This window comes from Podarcis vaucheri (assembly GCF_965113315.1).
Source record: "Podarcis vaucheri genome assembly, chromosome: 8".
NCBI classification, from domain to species: Eukaryota; Metazoa; Chordata; class Lepidosauria; order Squamata; family Lacertidae; genus Podarcis; species Podarcis vaucheri.
Window position 1 is genome coordinate 71,193,711 of NC_138766.1, and position 21,746 is coordinate 71,215,456.

The 21,746-nt window shown below is 45.0% G+C and overlaps 1 long non-coding RNA gene across 1 annotated transcript in view; it reads right to left on the reverse strand.

Annotated features, from left to right (window-relative positions):
* Positions 1–632: 632 nt before the first annotated feature.
* LOC309539643 overlaps positions 633–21,746 on the reverse strand; it is a 31,670-nt gene continuing 10,556 nt past the window's right edge. Inside the window, exon 5 of the long non-coding RNA XR_014222902.1 lies at positions 633–1,020. This is a non-coding gene — a long non-coding RNA (uncharacterized lncRNA). The remainder of the gene's footprint in view (positions 1,021–21,746) is intronic.

The following is a 21,746-nucleotide window of genomic DNA, read 5'->3' on the forward strand; positions in this document are numbered from 1 at the left end:
ACATTAATAAAAAGCACCGTGTATATGGTGAATGGGCAGTGCCAAGGCCTGGCTAAACATTGAGAAACTTGTATTCCAGATCTACCCTTACATAGTTTCTTAGTGGGTAGACCTGCTGCCCATCTATGTGTAGATCTGGCATCTAGACATCTTTCCAGTCACAACTGAAACCCTCAGCTGTTTTCCATGGGGTGGCAATCACTTCTCCACCAGCACAGAAGGCTTAAAAACAAACCAGGAAGTTCCTTCTCTAGAGTCTGGACAACGGGTGTTCCACTCTAGCCTTCTCTTTGTCTAATTACCGGTAGCTGCTTTCCTAAATGTCAGTCATTGCTCAGACTTCACTCATTGACTAAAAATGCAGACAGGCAGGTATAGCCTAGTTTTTCCCAAAACAAATTTGGTGAATAGTACCTGCACAATGTGTGTCTCATAACTTGCATTCTACAAGGGCTAGAGACTTGGGTTGGGGTTTTCCCTCCAAATAAAAGCTGAGAATAGGGGAGGGGGTGTGGCTCATCTAGTGTGTGTGCGCGCACGCAACTGTTCCTCCTTCCTACTTGACATGTATGCTGCCAGCCTCTTCATAAGCACCATCTCCTCTGCTGGTCTGCTTCTCCTGCTTTTCAGCTGACAACAGTCCTATGAAAGGAGTGGAATCTGGTGGTGAGGACCATCTCTTCCATCATCACCAGCCAAGGATGGTGGCCCATGTAGTTCAGCTTGTTCTCACGGTGGCCAGCCAGATGCCTGGGAAAACCCACAAGAAGAAGCTGAGCCCAAGAGCCCTCTCCCCTCCTGTGGTTTCCAGCAACTGAATTTTGTTAGCATTACTGGAAAGGCAGCCGGAAAGGTAGAGCATAGCCATCATAGCTAGTAGCCACTGATAGCTCTCTCCTCCATGGATTTGTTTAATCCTCCTTTGAAGCCTTCTAAATTGGTGGCAATCACTGCTTCCTGTGGGCTTCTTGTTGCATTTCCTCTCTGTGCACTAGAAAAGTGTTCTCATTTCTCAGCATGCTGCAGAGAGAGAGAGAGAGGGAGAGAAAATATGTGAAAGGAAAGAGCATGTGGTTCTCTGGTGCATCTATGGTTATGCCACTGCAGCATGCACTGGGGTAAGGACAGCACCAATGGAGGATGCCTCTGTAGCATACTGTTTGTTCGAGTTAGTATAAGCCAGAAGAAGATGAGAGGGAGAGTTTCCAAGGGCACGTTGTTATTGCATAAGCATATCTCATATTGGCAGCTGCCACCTGGATAGGAGACTTCCTGGAAGCCCCACACAAGCTGCTCTTGAGCTTCTTGAAAGAGAGATCAAGAAATGCTATGTATTAAAAACAACCCCCGTGATCAATAAATGATAAGGCCAGCAGGAGCAGGACCTTGGCTCAGATGCCTCTGCTCCAAATGGCTCCATTGCTGAGTGCTTCGTTGTATCAAATAACATCTTTTAAGAAATAAGGCAACTAGAATAAAAAGTACTCCATAATAGCAATGCAGTATTAGAATGTGCAGGTGCACCCCGCCCCCGCTCACACCGCCACATAAAGATGTGTGGTATGGACTGCGCATGGGTGGCATTCCGTATGGAGTGCGCATGCACGGGATGCCGCACATGCACAGTCCGTACGGCCTGCGCCGCCCCGGGTGCCGGAGAGGGTTCCTCTTCCACTGCTCACATCATCCTTGACCAATGGCCTTGTTGGCTTAGTTGAGTTGATGGGAGGTGTAATCCAGCAGCATGTGGAGAGCTACAGGCTCCCCACCCTGACTCCCAACATATATAACGTAGTTCTACTCATGTCATGGTGGGTGGCAACTTCATAGAGGACCATTGTGGGAACAGCCTCTTTGAGCAAGTGCATCAGGCACCAGAGAAGTGAGATTGCAGGTAGATGTGCATACATACCAGGGCAGCTTTATAAGGTACAGTAATCAAACAGGCTTGCATTTTGCACCAGCTCAAGTTTGCAGACTGTCTTTTAAGGCAGCCCCACATAGAGATTATGACAGTAATGTAGGCTGGGTATTTAAGAGAGTGTGTATAAGAAAGAAGCCCATTTTTCTCAGATAATTGTCCATAGAGTGCTCTTAGTTGGGCAGCCCTCTTCAGAATCTTTACTGAACTCCCCAATGCACAGCAAAGGGACTGGTAAATTAAATGCTAACACCCACTATCAGTTCTTGCAAAGCACATGAAAGTGGAAGCAGAATGTATCCCCATATTTAGAGCAGAAACACGGGCCTGTCTTCTTCTCCTTCATTACTGGTGAGGATGAGACACCTTTTACATGTGTCTCAAGGGCATTTACAAACACACTATCAAAACAGATAAAATAGTTTTTAAAACAGTGCAGATGCAACAACTAAAGATAGGTCTTAAAACAGTACAAAAATAACACCCAAGGCCATTTCATCCGGCTTGGAAAGTGTGTCCAAACAAAAAGGCCTTCAGTCGTTCTCAGAAAGGAGAAATAGCGAGTGTCTATCGTATCTCAACAGGGACGCTGTTTCGCAAAATGGGGCCAGCTACTCTGAAAGCCCTGCTCCAAGTTACTGTAGAACAGTGGACAGAAAGGGAGAAGATGACTTCTGGAGAGCGTTGACCTGGAAAAGTAATGCAAGAAGTGTATCACCCGGGTATAATAACCGCTGGTGGTTGCATCAGAGCCTCTCTCTTTAAACAAATGCTCCCCATGCCAGCAGCTTCCAAGCAGAGTGCTTGAAATAATAGCCACATGGGGGACGTCACTAGATTTTCCGAGTTCTTCGTGCATAGCGAGAAGAAATATGCATTTGCTCAAAGCTTCCCCTCTATTAATTGCTGTGTGAACTTCCTCTATAAAAATCACCCGCGTCTCAACAGTAAAATGTTCCAAAAATAAATACAACAAACCATGTTCACATTACAGGTCTAATTTAAATGTAAAAGCAAGCCAACGGCAAAAGCAAGCCAACGTCCAATAACAACAGCAAACAGAAAAAGCACTCAGCAACCACAGAAAACAGCAGAAATGCATTTCTAAAGCAGACGCAGATGGCAGAATGGACACTCTTTCAACCACCTGGGAGCGTTTACCTCTCTTGAAGGAGTTAACATACTCGAAAACCATGTTGGTTATATATGACACAGGTCCGAATAATCTGTTTATCACAGATGTTTTCATGGATTTTCCCCCTCTCTCTTTCTAATGTCGAGGGAGCTGAAGCACTGAAATTCTGATAATCCTCACTGTACCTGCTGCTGCTGATCCTTCGTGGGGAGGTTATCACTCCACAGATTAGAGTCTTTTTGAAATGCTATTTCAGCAGGCCGCTGCATTCTCCTACAATTATTTCAAAGTTCACTAGATTCTCTCTCAATGAATAAATGATACCGTTGCTCTTGTATAGATGCTTACAGCGGCCAAAAAAAGGGGGGACGCCTGGGAAGGTCAGCAATTCTGTAACACACGGTGTGTGTTGTAGTATCTGGCGGGCAGCACAATCCAACCCCCTTTCCCTTAGCCTGGGATGCTGTGTGTGTTGAAATACAGTGGTACCTCAGGTTAAGTATTTAATTCGTTACGGAGGTCCGTTCTTAACCTGAAACTGTTCTTAACCTGAAGCACCACTCTAGCTAATGGGGCCTCCCGCTGCTGCCGCGCCGCTGGAGCACGATTTCTGTTCTCATCCTGAAGCAAAGTTCTTAACCCGAGGTACTATTTCTGGGTTAGCTGCATCTGTAACCTGAAGCGTATGTAACCCGAGGTACCACTGTAGGTGGTGGTATCCCTCTGCCAAGCCCTTCCAGCCTCCTGACTCTCCCTGAATACAGGAATAGGTGTTAGAAGAAAGAAGTCCTGCAATGGGGTGATTTGAGGGAGGGCAGGGTGAGCCTGAGGTGGCCCAGGATTTGCAGGATCCCAGTTTCACGGCTGCCATACAATGGCATCAGGCCCAATCTAACTGATTGGGTACAGATCAGGCCTGATCGTCCTACACCTTCTATTGCAGCCACTGTGAGCAAAAGGGCTACAGATGTGGCAGTGGTCCAAAAGCCCCACCACCCCCTGTTGGTGGCAGGTAGGAGTTAGGGTTGCACCCTGAGTCATGCTCAGAATCAACCCATTGAAATCCGTGATTTTCAAAGCAACCTACTGGGCACACGTGACCAGTCTGATGCAGTTGTCGAGGGCTTGCAAAAGCACGCTAGAAACTCAGTCCTTTCAACCATACAGTTTCAGAGATGTAACTGCATCGTGGTAATTTTCCAGGTGTCCATTTTTTCCCCACTGATGGCAACTCATGGGTGTCTTCTTCTTCTTCTTAGGAAGGGGACATCAAATGTCAAGCTGGAAGTTATATACCTTATTCACTATCACCCTTTTAAGAGAGTGGCAAAAAGCAGCAACACATTCAGGTGGGATCAGGTGTGCTTAACATGGGGAGCACATTAAAATATTGCTGCGAGCCTAGGGATGTGGACAAGAGATTGATAAGGGGCTACATCTGGCTGATTGCATCCTTTGGTTAGGTAAAGTACAGGATCCAAATAGTTAGTCAACTGCCTCTTGATACAGCATCTTTTGGGGAATGATTTGAATATTCAAAATGAACAGACATTCCCACTTTCCAGGAAAGGTTGATGCAGTCTAGGTGTCTGTGTGCAAAGGACAGGCTGTGTGTGTTGTATGAGTCAGAAACAAAGAGACAGGGAGCTGAGCAGGGATCTGTAAGGGTCTGGCTGGAATCTTATATGGGTGCAATGTCCAGTTGTTTGTCTACAGAGGTGTGTATGCTTTGCCTCTACCTATAGTCAACCTGTCTATTTAAAAGTAAATAAGTACTGCAGACCTGGAATTTCTCATTGCTCACCAAAGAAGGGGTACTTAAGTATTCTTCAGGCCTATGCCACCAACCCTCTGCTGCCAAGCCTTCAGCCCACTCAGTGCGCCTCCCATTGGCCTCAAGGCCCCAACATCTGCGCCACCATGTCATCCTCTTTAGCCGGCAATGAAAGAGGATACCCCATGTCACAGAACGCATATAGCAGTACTATGTCAAAAAGCTAAAGAGGCATTTTCAAAATGTGGCCTAACATAGTTTGGTTTGCCATATAAAAATTGAAATGTCTTTCGTCAGCTGCGTACGATGCAAGAGATGAATCTGCAGCAGCTACACTTGAGACCATCTTTGTGGCCTAGCTCTCACGGAGGGCGTAAAGCTGTGTCTGGTCTCTGCCACTTTAGACTGCTTCTGCCACAATCCCAGCATCAAGTAGCAGCCAGGATTCAACCAACATGATGGAGGTGAAGGAGCTGGATGAGCTGATGGGATCTTATGTCAGACCTGGGGGATCAGATGCAAAAAAAATGATAGGGCTCCTGCACCTCTAATAGTTGCATTAAAAACTGTGTTAAAATTGCAGGAGCCCCGCCCTCTTTTACATCTGGTTATCTTATCTGCAATAGCCACGCATCAGTGCAAGGAGCCACCAGGTGGGAAGCAGCAAAGAGGTGAGAGAGTCTAGAGCAGGGGTCAGCAAACTTTTTCAGCAGGGGGCTGGTCCATTGTCCCTCAGACCTTGGGGGGGGCGGACTATATTTGGGGAGGGGGGAAATGAACGAATTCCTATGCCCCACAAATAACCCAGAGATGCATTTTAAATAAAAGGACACATTCTACTCATGTAAATACACACTGATTCCTGGACCGTCTGCGTGCCAGATTTAGAAGGCGATTGGGCCGGATCCAGCCCCCGGGCCTTAGTTTGCCTACCCATGGTCTGACTATGCTTTCAGGGAACTCCATTTCTCAGCAAGGGTGTCAAACCCTGGCATGGTAGTCTGGGGCAAGAGAGATGAAAGGCCTCAATTGGAACAACTCACTTCTCACTTCCCGTTATCTGTGTGTGATCCTGCAAGTGTTATGTCTGATCATCCTTATTTTCCAGGCCCTGGACATGCCTGCATGCTTGCTACCCTTGCCTTTGTAAGTGCTGGACTGGACTGTCTGGTTTGCTAATCCCTGTTATCTCCAGCACCCCAGTCGACTGACCAACCCTCCTTCCACCCTGGTTGTGTCTGAGTTCTGGCTTCCTCAAGACGGACAGACAAGCCCCCTGCATAGAAAACTAGCTGTCAGGGATATTTATTCTCCCCCCCCCCCGACATCCAAGCCCTCTTCATGTGAAAATCATGCATGCAGCTAATATGTGGAGCAGGGAGGGGATCAGGGTGATGCCCCGAGTTTCATCCACCCATGGCCTCCACATGTTCAGCTACAGATGTGCATAGAGCCCTACAGACATACAGTTAGCTTCCTATCTCAAGTTATTAAAGAGCAAATGATGTGCGTTTAAAAATATACATAAAAAAGTGAAACAAGTGAAAACAACTTTGGGGAAATGATTTTTGGGCAGGAAAATGACTGAAAGGGGGAAAGGCTTAAGTGCACTTTCTCTTTCAGAATCTCAAACTCCCAAACCTGCTTTTCATTCTTTTAAATATCAGGGCTTTGTTGCTCATATTTCCATATAATGCAGTTTGCCAATCAAGCATTCATTTCCTAAGGCTTCCACCCAATATTCACATTGCCTTCTTTCGCCACCTCTTCCCAGTCCGACAGTCAGTTCCCATAGTATCCCTATTTGGGCATTCTCCCTCTCACAATTAACAAACATGTAAGCAGAGGGGGCGAGAGCAGAGGCAGCACCCGCCGGCCCTGATGTGTGCTGAAACATCATGTCCCTGCTACTCACACTGGAAGGACACACCTGCTGTACGGCACACAGGCTCTCCGTGATTTACAACCTTGTGATTTACGATCCTGTTAGTCATATGAGGGAGGACACCCACATAGGGCTTTACTTTACAGTTTTCTGCTGACTCTTAAGAGGAAACAGACCAGGAATAATGACTTTGGCTGTGCACTGAAACAGCTCAGATGTGAAAGTGAGCATATGGAAACCACATGGTTGACTTAATCACATGCCACTCACTGCACAATCCACCCAGAGATTTGGGATAACAGGTCACCATCGGTCTACCTAAGAAGAGGATCATATGGCTTGTGATTACATATTCACCACCACATTTCAGAGACGAAAAAAGGTTAGCCATGTATGCCTGTAACATCCCTGTGTCCAAACCACCACTTAACTCCGCACACCCAGCTACTATGAATTGCTGAATGTTCTTCCCTGTATTTATTGACTCTGAAATAACCCATCTTTTGCTGGATTCTGAAGCATAACAGTTTCCTTTTATTTTAAAAAACCCAACCACCTAGGAATTTTCAATTGCCTATTTAATCACAAAGCAGATCTGGTTGTATTGATTGCAGAATGGCAGCAACACCCAACACATTTACTACCTCAATTGCTAGTTATGGGGAGATTGAAGCAAAACGACCACAAGCTGATGTGCCAGTGTGCAAAAGTTTTTACAGGCACCCTAAAAACATCCCTGGAAAGGCAAAACAGAGGCAAAAGAGACACCAGAATCAGGACAGCAGGGAAACAGGGGCCACTTCTGGAAAATCGTAACAGCTGGGTCATATGTAACTGTGCTATTAGCATTATAGTGAAAACCTCACTTGAGCATTTCTTAATCCAAAACTAGAGACTGCTTCTTCTAACAGGAAGAGGCCATAGCTCAATGGCACATCACATGCTTTGCACATAGAAGACCCCAAATTCAATCCCAGGCATCTCCAGTCAGTGTTGGGGAGATTCCTCCCTCAAACACTGAAGAGCTGCTGCCAACCAGTGTAGGCAATTCTAAACTAGATGGACCTATGGCAGCTTCCAAGTCAGATGTCGCTCAGAGGGAAATGATGTGAAGTAAGCCTAAGCCAAACACTGTTTTGTACGTGCAAGATGTCAGCACATGACGAGGTCTACAGAAAGAGAAATTAATGATTGCATTCCCCCCCACCCCACCCTCGGAACAGGAAGAGCTTATTTGATGTGCTTTGTAGCAAAAAATAGCAGAGGGGAGGAAAAGCTCTTTGCTTCAGATTTAAAACAGAGGCTTTAAAGACGACGCAAGTGCTTTACTCTCAGCAGCCAGGAGCAAGCAGTTCATGTAAATACTTTTAACAGCATTAATGCAAAATCTGCGAAGGACGAAACAAGCATACAGGCAGAAAGATAATCCACAGTTTTCGGGGCTATAACTGGCAGTATGGGTGGAGGGAGCAACAGCATACACTAACCAAGAGAAGAATGTAAGTAGGATTCAGGCATTCCTGGGACAATTTACCCTTTATTACTTAAATCTGTAGCACCCTGCTTGTGGTTAACGCTTAGCTGGAATGAAATATTCAACGCAGCAATAAAGAAATTAAAATAATTATTTATTTGTCAGACAAATAAATGAGAGGCACAGTGGTATATGGTTACCAAGCTCTGGCCTGGCCTCCTGCCATTATGGCCAGCACTTATATTCCCTTAATCCAGCCCCCCTTTGCTTCTCCTGTGGCTGCCTCTGTTCAATCAGCCTGGTTGGATTTCCTATTGGCTGATTGCTATAATTAATTCTAAAAGATACACCCATATCCTCCTGTCCTTATATGGAACACAAAGAGCTATATATTGTTACATCTATAAATGACAAATAAGTAGTAATATATCTTACATGTGTCTCAACAAGGCATCTTAATTACCAGCTCACCTCTTGCCTTCCTTGCCCTCCAAAACAGATGGTTAATAATTTAAAATTTTATCTTGAACAGATGTCAGAGACCTTGGGTTCATATTCTCATGCATCATCAATGAAATATCTCCTTTTGGAGGTCTTTAAACAAAGGTCTGACAACCATTTGTCATGCGGGCTCGTTTTGGCGTCTCTTGTCTGACAAGGGGGGCTAAATACAACTATATGAAATCTAGCATTTCTTAAATCCTTTGCATAATTACATTTAAGACAATATATTTAATACATAACATAGGTAGCCTTTTAAAAGGAATAAGGCCTTTGTAAAGTAAAAAGGAACTCAGTAAAAAAACAGCTTCAAAAGAAGCCTCTCCAGTTTACAACCCCTCCTTCAGCCAGCTGCTTTTCCCATTAGGAAAAAAGACTTGCCAGCTAGATGCTTCCCCATTTGGTCTTGGCCTTTTAACCTTAGAAAGAAGATCTGGGTCATTTACTGGGAGGCACATTGATATTATTTTACTATTTACCAACTATTAATTATGTTTATCTCTGCCTTTTTTATCTTCTGTAACATGTAGGGTCAGTGTCCTGTAATTTCAGCTTTTACGACTTTGAGAATTGTTTTCTGCTATAAATCAAAGGGGCCCTTGTCTAGGAAAAACATTTGCCAAGGTTCTCTAAGCAGCTGGTCTTTTGCCTGACATGAAACTTTTGAAAATCTTTAAGCTCTCTTTAATATACAAGTCCTGATCAAACATTAATAAAATGCAGGCTTATGCCTGATGCCTCATTCCCCCCTTTCAAGCTCAAGGACCTTCATCCCAAGTGTCCTTGATAGCTTGACCTTCATCATGTTCCTGAGGTAAAGCTCTGTATAGGGCCATGATATGAGGTAGAGTTTCATTTGAAACCATCTTGCTAATTGTACTTCTAAAACATGAAATGATACATGGCATCATACATAAAACCATTACCACTACTGTCAAGAAAAACAAGCAAGACAATAGTATCCCTTTGAGTCCTGTGACATTAGGTAACCAATTGGTGAGCCATCCCATATCCCATCCTTCCCATGTTTGTACTGGGACATGTGCTATATTCTCCATCTTTGTGGCCAACACACGGATTGCTTCACCATTATCAGAAATGTTAAAGCAACAGGCATTCCCTGTCAAGTTCAAGACTCCACATAGACCTCCCTGCTTGGCAAGTACATAATCCATTCCCATTTTCAGCTGCAAAATGGCGGCTCTACTTTCATCCAACTGTTGTGCAATAAGTCTCAAACTCCGGGCCGTTGCATTGGTTACAAGTTCCACTACTGCTTGCAATCGAATTATTCTGTTTAGATTATAAATAGGATCCCGTGCCCCTTGTATGAGCTCACCAGGATTCCAGGAGGCAGGATCATAATAGGCTATAATGCGCTCTGGTGGCCAATCATCAGTACCGCTCCAACTTTGGGTACTTCCTCCTGCTATATGAGAAATATCAGCGTTTCTTCGTGTTCGCTTGGCCAAATTAGTGGGCATAATCCACATTGGTGGCAATACCCATCCCAGGAAACAAGTCCCACTCCATTTGGAGGGGAGTTTCTTGTATGCCCATTCTCCACATATCCACCACAACCATCGTGTCTGAGGTCTTTGGTACGTGGAGTACAGAAGGCGAAATAGCAAAAGAGGTAGAGAGTTCACAGTGCAGTATGTTAGATTGCCTTTTTCTGTCACAGTTATGTTCCATACCACTTTCCATGCATGAATAAAAGGAGGTGCACAGGGCAAGGCATCCCGAGTTCGATAGGTAGTATCGTGTGCCCAGGTATTCTTAATATTATCCCAAGTATAGTGACAATGAGAAGAGCCTATCATGGTAGAATCAGCTGCATCTGATGATTTATGTACACAGAATTCCCCTTGTACAGGTATAACTCGTAATGGTTTAGTTGAGTTCCATCCGGGGAAATTCTGTACTTCTGTTTGGTGTGGTATTTCGCTTACCATACCAATGGCATCTAATGGTATCGGTAATAAGGGCATACCTCCCTCTGAATCATCTGGCCCGAGAGAGCAAACAAGGCAATTGGTCCTATTTGCAACATTGGCTACCATTTCAGCTAAACCTACCCACATATTGTGGTCATGGTGGAATCCATATTTAGTCAATTTGGCCAGATTCAAGGACCCTTCCCCTTCCCAAGGGATCAGGATTAATAATAGAATCATGTTGATGTCTAGCATATGCATTCCTTCCACAAAAGATTACCTTATAGTGATAGCAAATAAATATTAGTCCCAATATAATTCCCCCAGTGACAGGAATGGGGAACCACCAAGACCAAAACATATATCCCGAGGATCCCCAATGAGTAATATCTCTGATAATTGTTCCACAAGGGGGGGGGCAGTCAATTAATTGTATAAGAGAATCTTTCCTTTCACAATCGCTGGTTCTGATGCTCCTCAAGCTTCAGGCGTGCGCAGGTCAGCCAGCTTCCAGGTTGTGGCTGCAGCAGGCCGGTCGTCTAATGTTGCCCGTGACCTAGCCCGTTCCCGGTAGGGCTAGATACAGGGGTTTTTGGAGAGAGTCAGTTTAAGAGGATTAGAGGGGTCACCTTTGCACGTCCAACTGCCTTCGGACTTCTTCAAACGGGAGTGATGAATCCAGGGGGTCACCTCAGCTACCTTCACCGCTGTTGGAGTAGAGAGCAAGACGGTGTAAGGTCCACGCCACTTAGGTGCAAGTGGATCACGTTTCCACTCTTTCACCCATACGCTATCGCCAGCCTGGAACTGATGAATCGGCTCGGCAATGCTGCACGGCGTGCGCTCGAGGGCCCACCTGTTAAGAGAAACAAAAACACGGGAGAGAGATTGCACTTGTCCCTGTGTCACATGGTCTCCTATTTGTTTAAGGTCAGCTGAAATATCCTGAACAAAGGAGGGCGGTCTCCCATACAGGAGCTCAAAAGGTGACAACTTAAGTCTTTTTGTGGGTGCACACCGAACACGAAACAGTGTTATGGGTAACACATCCACCCATCCCAATCCCGTTTCCTGGGTTAATTTTGCCAATTGGGTTTTCAAAGTCCGATTCATTCTTTCAGTTTTCCCTGAACTTTGAGGCCTATAGGCTGCATGCAGTCTCCATTTCACTTGTAGGACTCGACATACTTCTTGTACTACTTGATCAATGAACGCTGGCCCATTGTCACTTCCAATGCATCTAGGTAACCCAAATCTCGGGATCAATTCAGTGAGGAGTCTCTTAGTTACCTCTCGTGCCTTTTCAGTTCGGGTGGGAAAAGCTTCAACCCATCCGGTAAGAGTATCCACAAACACAAGGAGATACTTGAATCCCTTAGAAGGGACCAGCTCTGTGAAGTCCACAATTAGGCTTTCCATGGGGACATATCCCACATGTTGGATTCCAGGAGGTTGTACCGGTCCCTGCCTGGGATTGTTTTTAGCACAAAGAACACATTTCTGTGAAATGCAAGTTGCTAATTGTGATAGATTAATAATATACAACTTCCGACTGAGACTCTCTCTGGTTGCAGTACCGCCAAGGTGAGTAGATTCATGATAATTTCTTACAATTGTGCCTGCTAGATGATGAGGTACATAAATCCTATTGTCTGGCAGGATCATCCAGCCGTCCTTCACAACCGCTCCTTCCTGTTCAGCCCACTTCCTCTCTTCTGGGGTATAGTGAGGTTTAACTTCTTCTGGAACTACCTCTGGTATGAGGGCTGCTATAAATCCTCCCACAGGCTTTTGGGCTGCCTCTCGAGCTGCTTTGTCAGCAGCATGATTTCCTCTGGTTATTGGATCCCTTCCTCGTCCATGACCTTTGCAGTGCATTACAGCAATCTGTTCTGGAGCCCATACTGCCTCTAACAGGATTTCTACTTCAGGTCCATATTTCAAGGCCTTCCCGTGGGCTCCTATTAGACCTCTTTCTTTCCATAGAGCACCATGTGCATGCAGGGTTAAGAAGGCATATTTAGAATCAGTATAGATGTTTGCCTTACATCCGGCTGCCAATTGCAGAGCTCTAGTTAAACCTATAAGTTCAGCTTTTTGTGCTGAGGTGCCAGCAGGCAAAGCTTCAGCTTCCACAACTTCCTCATTGGTGACCACAGCATATCCTGCTTGTCTGGCACCTTCATGCAGGTAACTGCTACCATCAGTATAATATACAACATCTGGATTTTTCAATGGTTCATCTTTCAGATCGGGTCTACTGGAATAAACTTCATCCATTACTTGGAGACAATCATGTGATTCTTCATCATCTACCTCTGGTAGGGGCAGCAAAGTCGCTGGATTGAGCATATTCACTACTCGTAGATGAATCCTGGGATTTTCACACAATAGGCCTTGGTACCTAGCCATCCTTGGGTTCGTTAGCCAATAACTACCCTTATATTCCATGAGTGTCAGAACAGCATGAGGTACATTCACGTACATCGTCTGGCCGAAGGTAAATTTATCAGCTTCTTTGACAAGGCTTGCAGTGGCCGCTACTGCCCTTAGGCATGGAGGCCATCCTTTTGCTACTGAGTCCAATTGTTTTGACAAATAAGCTACTGGACGATTCCAACTTCCTAATCTCTGAGTCAGGACTGCCGCTGCAATCCCATTCTGTTCATGTACATACAGCTGAAAGGGTTTTTCCGAATTAGGCAGTCCAAGGGCTGGGGCCTCCATAAGTCGTTGTTTGATAACTAAAAAAGCTTGTTGCTGCTCAGGTCCCCATACGAATGGGTCCTTTTCTGCACCTCGAGTGCTTTCATGTAAGGGCTTGGCCAGACTGCTGAAATCAGGTATCCATAGTCTACAAAACCCTGCTGTTCCCAGGAATCCTCTAAGTTGTTTCCTTGTGGTAGGTTCCTTGATAAGGCAAATAGCTTCTTTCCTCTCTGGTCTCAATGCTCGTTGTTGGTGTGAGATGTCAAAGCCCAAATATTTGACCTTTTCTAAACATAACTGTGCCTTTTTCTGGGAAACTCGATAGCCAGCTTGCCAGAGCAAGTGGAGCAGTTCCTCTGTACCTTCTTTACAGGTATCAAAATCCTTTGCTGCTAGTATAAGGTCATCTACATATTGCAGAACCACCTTTTCTCCAGGTATTGAGGGGTAACTTGTTAGATCCTTCGCCAAGGCAGTGCCAAATAAAGTTGGGGAATTTTTGAATCCCTGGGGCAATCTCGTCCAGGTTAGCTGGCCTTTTGTTCCTGTCAAAGGGTCTTCCCACTGGAAGGCAAATATAGGTTGGCTCTGTGGTGCCAGCCGGCAACAGAAGAATGCATCTTTCAAGTCCAATACAGTAAAAAATGTTGCTTCTGGTGGGATCAAACTCAGCAAGGTATATGGGTTTGGTACATTTGGGTGCAAGGTCTCGATAGCCTGGTTTACGAGCCTCAAGTCCTGCACTGGCCTGTATTCATCTGTCCCAGGTTTTCGAACAGGCAAAAGGGGTGTGTTCCATTCTGATTGGCAGGGCTTAAGCAGACCATATTTTAATAGGCGGTCCAAATGTTTCTGGATGCCCTCTGCTGCTCGCCGGGGTAAAGGATATTGCTTTACAGATACAGGGGTAGCCATAGGTTTTAAGGTTACTACAATTGGAGCTATATTCTTGGCCATTCCTGGTGGGCTATTTTCGGCCCATACTCCTGGTGGCACCTGTAGGGTTCGGAGGAGCTTGTTTAACTCTGTTTCCAATGTGGGTTGGACTTGCAGGGCTGACATTAGGCGCCATGATTGTTCCTTAGGTACTGAGAGGGAAATTATTCCTGCTGCCTTTGATGGCAGTTTCATTTCTGGACCTCGAGGAGTGAAGGTGATTTGGGCCTGCAATTTGGACAGCATATCTCTACCTAAGAGAGGTATTGGACACTCAGGTATATACAAAAACTGATGGGTTAAACGATGTCCCCCAATCTGGCATTCCAAAGGTTGGAGGAAAGACCTCTTAGCTGACTGACCAGTGGCACTTTTAATGACTACACTTTTGGATGCCTTTTTCTGCAATAGTTCTGGAAGTACTGAGTATTCAGCCCCAGTATCAATCATAAAGTCTATTAAATGGCTTCCTAATTGAATCGTGACCGTGGGCTCCTGGAAGCCTAACTTTATGGAGTCCGGTCTTTCCTAGTCTTGGGTAAAATCCTCCTCTGCCAGTCCAATGACATTGTCCCTACTCCGTCCTTCTCCAGGTCTCTGATATCTTCCATCTCGGATCATTCCCCGTCCCCGTCCCTGGTTTCTTGGGCCGGAGCCTGGGCCTGGGCCTGGGCCTGGGCGTACTTCTTCCAACCTCAGGGGTTCAGGACACTCCCGCTTCCAATGACCCTCCTTCTTGCAATTTGCACATTGATTCCTTCCCAGTGGTGGATTCCTTCCCCGCCCTCTTCCTCCATTTAAGGGGCGGTAGTCTTGCTTCACTGCTGTGGCTAGCATTACCATCTTTTCCTTCTGCCACTTCTTCTTCTCTTGCTTCTCAGCCTCATCCCTATTCCGATAAACTCGGCGTGCAATGGCCATAATTTGGCTCATCAGCATCCCTTCCCATCCTTCTGATTTCTGAATTTTCTTACGAATGTCAGAAGCGCACTGGGCCACAAATGTAGCAGTAATCATTCTGCTGTTTTCAGGGGCTTCAGGATCAAAAGGAGTCCATATACGATAGGCTTCTTGCAGCCTCTCTAAAAAGTCTCCTGGACTCTCATTTGATTTCTGTTCTACTTCTGAGACTTTAGACATATTAGTGGGCTTCTGGCATGCCCTGCGAATACCTTGCACAAGCGTCTGGCGGTAGGTGGTAAGCCTGGCCAGATGAATTGCATTGTTTGGATCCCAATTAGGATCTTCCAAGGGAAAGTTGTCTTGGAGATGATGGTCAATATTAAAAACATTTCCCACTCTGGCCTGCTCACGCAAATATATCTGTGCCTTTTCAATTATGTCTCTCCTTTCCTCAGTGGTGAACAGAGTATTCAGGAGCTGGCGGCAATCTGTCCAAGTAGGACTATGAGTATTTATTATTGAAGTCACCAAGTCCATCATAGCCTGAGGTTTTTCTGCAAAAGATGGGGTGTGTGTTTTCCAATTCATCAGATCCGTAGTTGTGAATGGAATGTACTGAAGGGTCGAAGTTCGAGGTGGCCGTCGTCCGGGTTGCCCGTTAACCAGCACAGGCTCCTCAAGTGCATCAAATACTCTTCTGAGAGGGGCTAGTACATGATCTTTCTCTTCGCTTTGCTCTAGGGGCCTCAAATCATAGGGGATGGTATTTGTCCCAAGGCGTTCTTTTAGCAGCCTTATACGCCTGGCTGTATTGCTTGCTGACCGATTAAGGTCTCCCTGTAACTTCTGTAACAATTCTCTAGGACTTGGATGTACAGGGGTTTGGGGTAGGCAATCAGTTGTTCCACTAAAAGAGACTGTAGATGGAGTTCTACTGGGACTCACAGGTGGAATAACCACTTCTGCTTGGGCTTTATTATAGGCCTCCAATGCCTCCTGAAGATATTTATCATAATCTATCAAGGAATCAAGTTCTGTGACTCCAGCCCCATTATTCATTCCACTTTCTTGCCTTGGGGTTACAACTGGTGGAGTGTTTGGATTAGGCTCCCTTCGATGTGGAGCATAGGGTGGAGGTGGAAGCAGCTCTTCCTCTGGTCCCTCAAAAATGGGTTTGAGTTTATTTGGCAAGATTCCTTTCCTGGCTTCGGCTTTTACAGCCAATAATTTGCATCGTTGGACTTTGCATTCCCTTATCCATGGAGGATTTTTATTTAATGTGCTCAGCCAGGAATCTATATATGAAAATTGTTCTGGGCACCCTCCAGTTTCTTTGGCGATGTTAGGCCAAAGTTTGCTTACTAAATTTATATCAAAGGTTCCTTGAGATGGCCATCCAGTATTTTGTTTCGGCCACTCTAGTTCACATAACGTTCTCAGGCGCTCTGGCGTCATTTTGACTCCATATGCCCCTGAGAAGGCTTTCTTAAAATTACTTAACATGCATTCAAGAGGTGTATTTCCCCCCTTTGAACCCCCAACTCCCATTGTATGGCCCTGTGAAGTATCCACTCAGTCACTCACACACACACTTCGTGAGTTTCCTTGCTCAGTGAAGTCGCCTTACTGAGAACCGAAGTACTACCCACTCCACACTCAGGTCAGCTACAGATTGCTCTGTACTTTCTCACACATACAATGCGCTAGATACTTCACCACACGCTACCTCCCATTCTTCCCTTTTCCCCCACCAGACCACCATCTGATGTATCCAACCACCTAGCGTACTCAGTTCCCACTTACTGAGACGCAGAAGTTTGATCAAGACTTCTCTTCCTCCCAATTAATTGGAGGGCCAAAAATCCCTTTGTGCACTTACCCTTGGTTGGTTCCGTTTCCCCCCGGTCCGTCGCCGCCAGTGAGCAGGGTATCAGACAGATGAGACTTCTGCGTTCCCCTGGAAAAAAACTTTCCAGTGCGCGCTGGGTAGGCAGTGAGTGGTCCTCTCTCTTGTACCCTGCCCAGTAGGGCGAAGGGGCTGCGTTCCAGCAGACCACTTATCCGAGTCGCAGGCACCATAAAATGTAGCACCCTGCTTGTGGTTAACGCTTAGCTGGAATGAAATATTCAACGCAGCAATAAAGAAATTAAAATAATTATTTATTTGTCAGACAAATAAATGAGAGGCACAGTGGTATATGGTTACCAAGCTCTGGCCTGGCCTCCTGCCATTATGGCCAGCACTTATATTCCCTTAATCCAGCCCCCCTTTGCTTCTCCTGTGGCTGCCTCTGTTCAATCAGCCTGGTTGGATTTCCTATTGGCTGATTGCTATAATTAATTCTAAAAGATACACCCATATCCTCCTGTCCTTATATGGAACACAAAGAGCTATATATTGTTACATCTATAAATGACAAATAAGTAGTAATATATCTTACATGTGTCTCAACAAGGCATCTTAATTACCAGCTCACCTCTTGCCTTCCTTGCCCTCCAAAACAGATGGTTAATAATTTAAAATTTTATCTTGAACAGATGTCAGAGACCTTGGGTTCATATTCTCATGCATCATCAATGAAATATCTCCTTTTGGAGGTCTTTAAACAAAGGTCTGACAACCATTTGTCATGCGGGCTCGTTTTGGCGTCTCTTGTCTGACAAGGGGGGCTAAATACAACTATATGAAATCTAGCATTTCTTAAATCCTTTGCATAATTACATTTAAGACAATATATTTAATACATAACATAGGTAGCCTTTTAAAAGGAATAAGGCCTTTGTAAAGTAAAAAGGAACTCAGTAAAAAAACAGCTTCAAAAGAAGCCTCTCCAGTTTACAACCCCTCCTTCAGCCAGCTGCTTTTCCCATTAGGAAAAAAGACTTGCCAGCTAGATGCTTCCCCATTTGGTCTTGGCCTTTTAACCTTAGAAAGAAGATCTGGGTCATTTACTGGGAGGCACATTGATATTATTTTACTATTTACCAACTATTAATTATGTTTATCTCTGCCTTTTTTATCTTCTGTAACATGTAGGGTCAGTGTCCTGTAATTTCAGCTTTTACGACTTTGAGAATTGTTTTCTGCTATAAATCAAAGGGGCCCTTGTCTAGGAAAAACATTTGCCAAGGTTCTCTAAGCAGCTGGTCTTTTGCCTGACATGAAACTTTTGAAAATCTTTAAGCTCTCTTTAATATACAAGTCCTGATCAAACATTAATAAAATGCAGGCTTATGCCTGATGCCTCAAATCTAACTTTGTTACTCTCCTGAATTTTAATCATGTTGCAGACTTTGGTGTTGAAAACACAAAACTGAAGCACATACTGTATGTGGCAAAAGGAAGATCATTCCAGACAGAAAAATCCTTGCCCTGGAGCTGAATTTTATAGGAATGTATCTCTCTCCCGTTACAAATTTATTGTGAAATCAGAGAAAATGAAATGCAGAAAGCAGAGAGAGTGATAATTAAGTTATTAACAGTAGCCATTCACAAAACAGTTGTTGGTGATAACACAGGCACCTTGGCATTTAATTAACACATGTAGTGCAATGGAAAAAAATCCTTCTCTAGTGTCAAGCCAAAAAAAGTACAACTGAGCCTTTTGATGAATTGTGATTCAGTGGTTTCCCAGGGCAGTCTCTCTTTGACGTTCCATTGTTCATTAGAATATAAGAGGATCTCTGCTGGATCAGACCAAAGACCCCTGTAGCACGGCATTTCTTTTCTCTTAGTGGCCACCCCAATGCCTATGGGAAGCAAGGAGACGAGCCCAACAGCACTCAACCTGGTTGCAATCCCAAGCGACTGGTATTCAGAAGCACATTACTTCCACTACTGGGGGTAATATAGCCATCATGGTCAATGGCCATTGACAGCCTTATCCAAGATGAATCCATCTAATCCTCCTTTAAAGCCATCCACGTTGTGGGGGCCAAGTCTACAGCTGTGTGAAGAAGCACTCTTCCTTTTGTCTGTCCAGAATCTCCCAACTTTCAGCTTAATTGGCTGAAGCCTGGTTTCCGTATTAGGAGAAAGGGAGAAGAACCTCTCTCTAGTGACTTTCTTCATACCATGGATAATCCTATAACCTCTTCCATGTCCCTTCTTACTTGCGTTCCCCCCCCCCCCGAACTAACAGAGATGCTCTATCTTCGGGATCAAAAGGAAATCACAGGCTGCATTCACACAGCAGTTTATTCCATCTCCCTGACTTCCCCCCAATTGTTAATTTCCACATGGTATTTGAGTCACATGATGTAAACACCACTTCTAGGCGGATGCCAACCGCTCCCCCCTCCAAAACCCCCCCAACCCAATAGTGCAACTTTAGTGCTCATTTCCGTGTTGTTTCAAATGGACTTTTTCTGGAAGCAAATAATGAGCACTAAACTTGCGCTACATTTCTGGAAGGGCTTTTTACCAGTGTTAGAAACTGAGATATGAAAGCTAGGAGCTAAATGACACCACAACGGAATGTCTAGGCACACTTTTTTTAATAACAAGAATACAAAGCTGATAATGAATGAACGGCAGCTAAAATATTATGTTCATTTTTCACATGGTCTAGTCCAAGCATAAGCAAACTCCAGCCCTCCAGATGTTTGGGACTACAATACCCATCATCCCTAGCCAACAGGACCAGTGGTCAGGGATGATGGGAATTGTAGTCCCAAACATCTGGAGGGCTGGAGTTTGCCTATGCCTGATCTAGTCCTTCCCCTGCCCTCCCCCTACCATTCTAGGACATAGCTGTCAATGTTTCCTTTTTTAAAAGGGAAATCCCCTTATTCTGAATAGGATTCCTCGCAAGAAAAGGGAAAAGTTGACAGCTATGCTCTAGGGTCTCTTCTCCAGTTTTCAGAGAGTAGCTGGAAATGGGAGGCATAAATGGAATTGACTATCATGTGAATGCAGCCACAGAGTGATCTAGGAGGCTGAAATGTTTCCCCTCCAGTTTTCAGAACCTCCCATTTCTGATGCTATATTTTTATTTGTTTGTCTTCAGTGCTCCTAAGAGCAGTTTACAAAATATTAAAAATTACACTACAACACATTAAAATGGCCTGGAATCCACATAACACCACATGGGTAACAACTCTTCCCATTCCAGACCGCCTGTGCCTCAAGATCTTCCACAGAGCCCCTTCTCAAAGTACTTTCTTTAACAAAGGTACATTATGTAGTCACAAAAGAAAAGGGGTTGTGGGTCAGTTACAGAGTACATGCCTTGCATGCAAAAGGTCCAGGTTTCATTTCTTATTATCTTTGAATACAGCTGGGAAGGACTCCAGCCCCAAACCTGTTATCTGTCACTGTAAAAGAATATAGGGCTAGATCATGGGTAGGCAAACTAAGGCCTGGGGGCCAGATCCGGCCCAATTGCCTTCTCAATCTGGCCCGCGGGCGGTCCGGGAATCAGCGTGTTTTTACATGAGTAGAATGTGTCCTTTCATTTAAAACACATCTCTGGGTTATTTGTAGGAATTCGTTCATATTTTTCCCCAAAAAATATAGTCCGGCCCCCCACAAGGTCTGAGGGACAATGGTCTCTCAGCCCCCTGCTGAAAAAGTTTGCTGACCCCTGGGCTAGATAGACCACCAATGGCCTGATGAAGGGTACTCCCGGACAGGGGCTTAATGAAGCAAATGGGTAATTTGGATTCCTGATAAGATTAAATTTTGATGCTGATATCATGTGAACATTGCAAAAAGAAGAAGAAAAGAAACACCTTCATGCATGAACACATCCCATCATAAGTACACCTCTGAAAGTACCTTCAGCAGAGACTCTCATTCCCTTCTCCCCGGATGGGATCAGGAGTAGCTCACATCTCCGACCATTAGGTATGCTGTCACCAGCCCTTCCCAGGGCAACTCTCAAGGCTACAAAATATTTATATTAGTCAGGGAGATGAGGAACATCCAGCCTGCTCCTCTTCCTCTTCTGGGAGACAAGGCAGCATGCTTTCCTCCAATTCTCCCTAGACACAAATATGCAGTGTGAGTTCAAGGGATCTAAGCACAGCAGGGAGAACACAATCTCCCATGAGCGGTCACAGATGCACAGCAAACCCCAGCAGCCGGTTTTAAGAGTGTTTATTAAGAGCACGGTTTTAAGAGAGCAAAGGGGGAAGGCAAAACAGTTCATGAAAGAAAATAAACTTTTCAAATTTACCTGCCCTCTGCAGCTGCTTTTACACACACACACACACACACACACGTCACACAGCATCCTGGATGATCAGAGGGATGAGGGATGGGTGAAGAAATGCTGGCAACATTCCATTTTTCAGTGCTCTTGACCCAGATAATTGACAGGTGGCTCTGAGCAGCCAATCACAGTATAAAAGCACACACAAAGCAGTATAAATGCATCAGCAGAATTAAAAGCAAACACTAAAAGTTGAATTACAACACTGAGGCAATGTACCGTATTTTTCGCTCCATAGGACGCACTTTTTCCCTCCTAAAAAGTAAGGGGAAAAGTCTGTGCGTCTTATGGAGCGAATGTGTGTTCCCTGGAGCCAAATCGCTGTTGTCTTGTGCCCCTGGGCTGCTCTTTGGGGG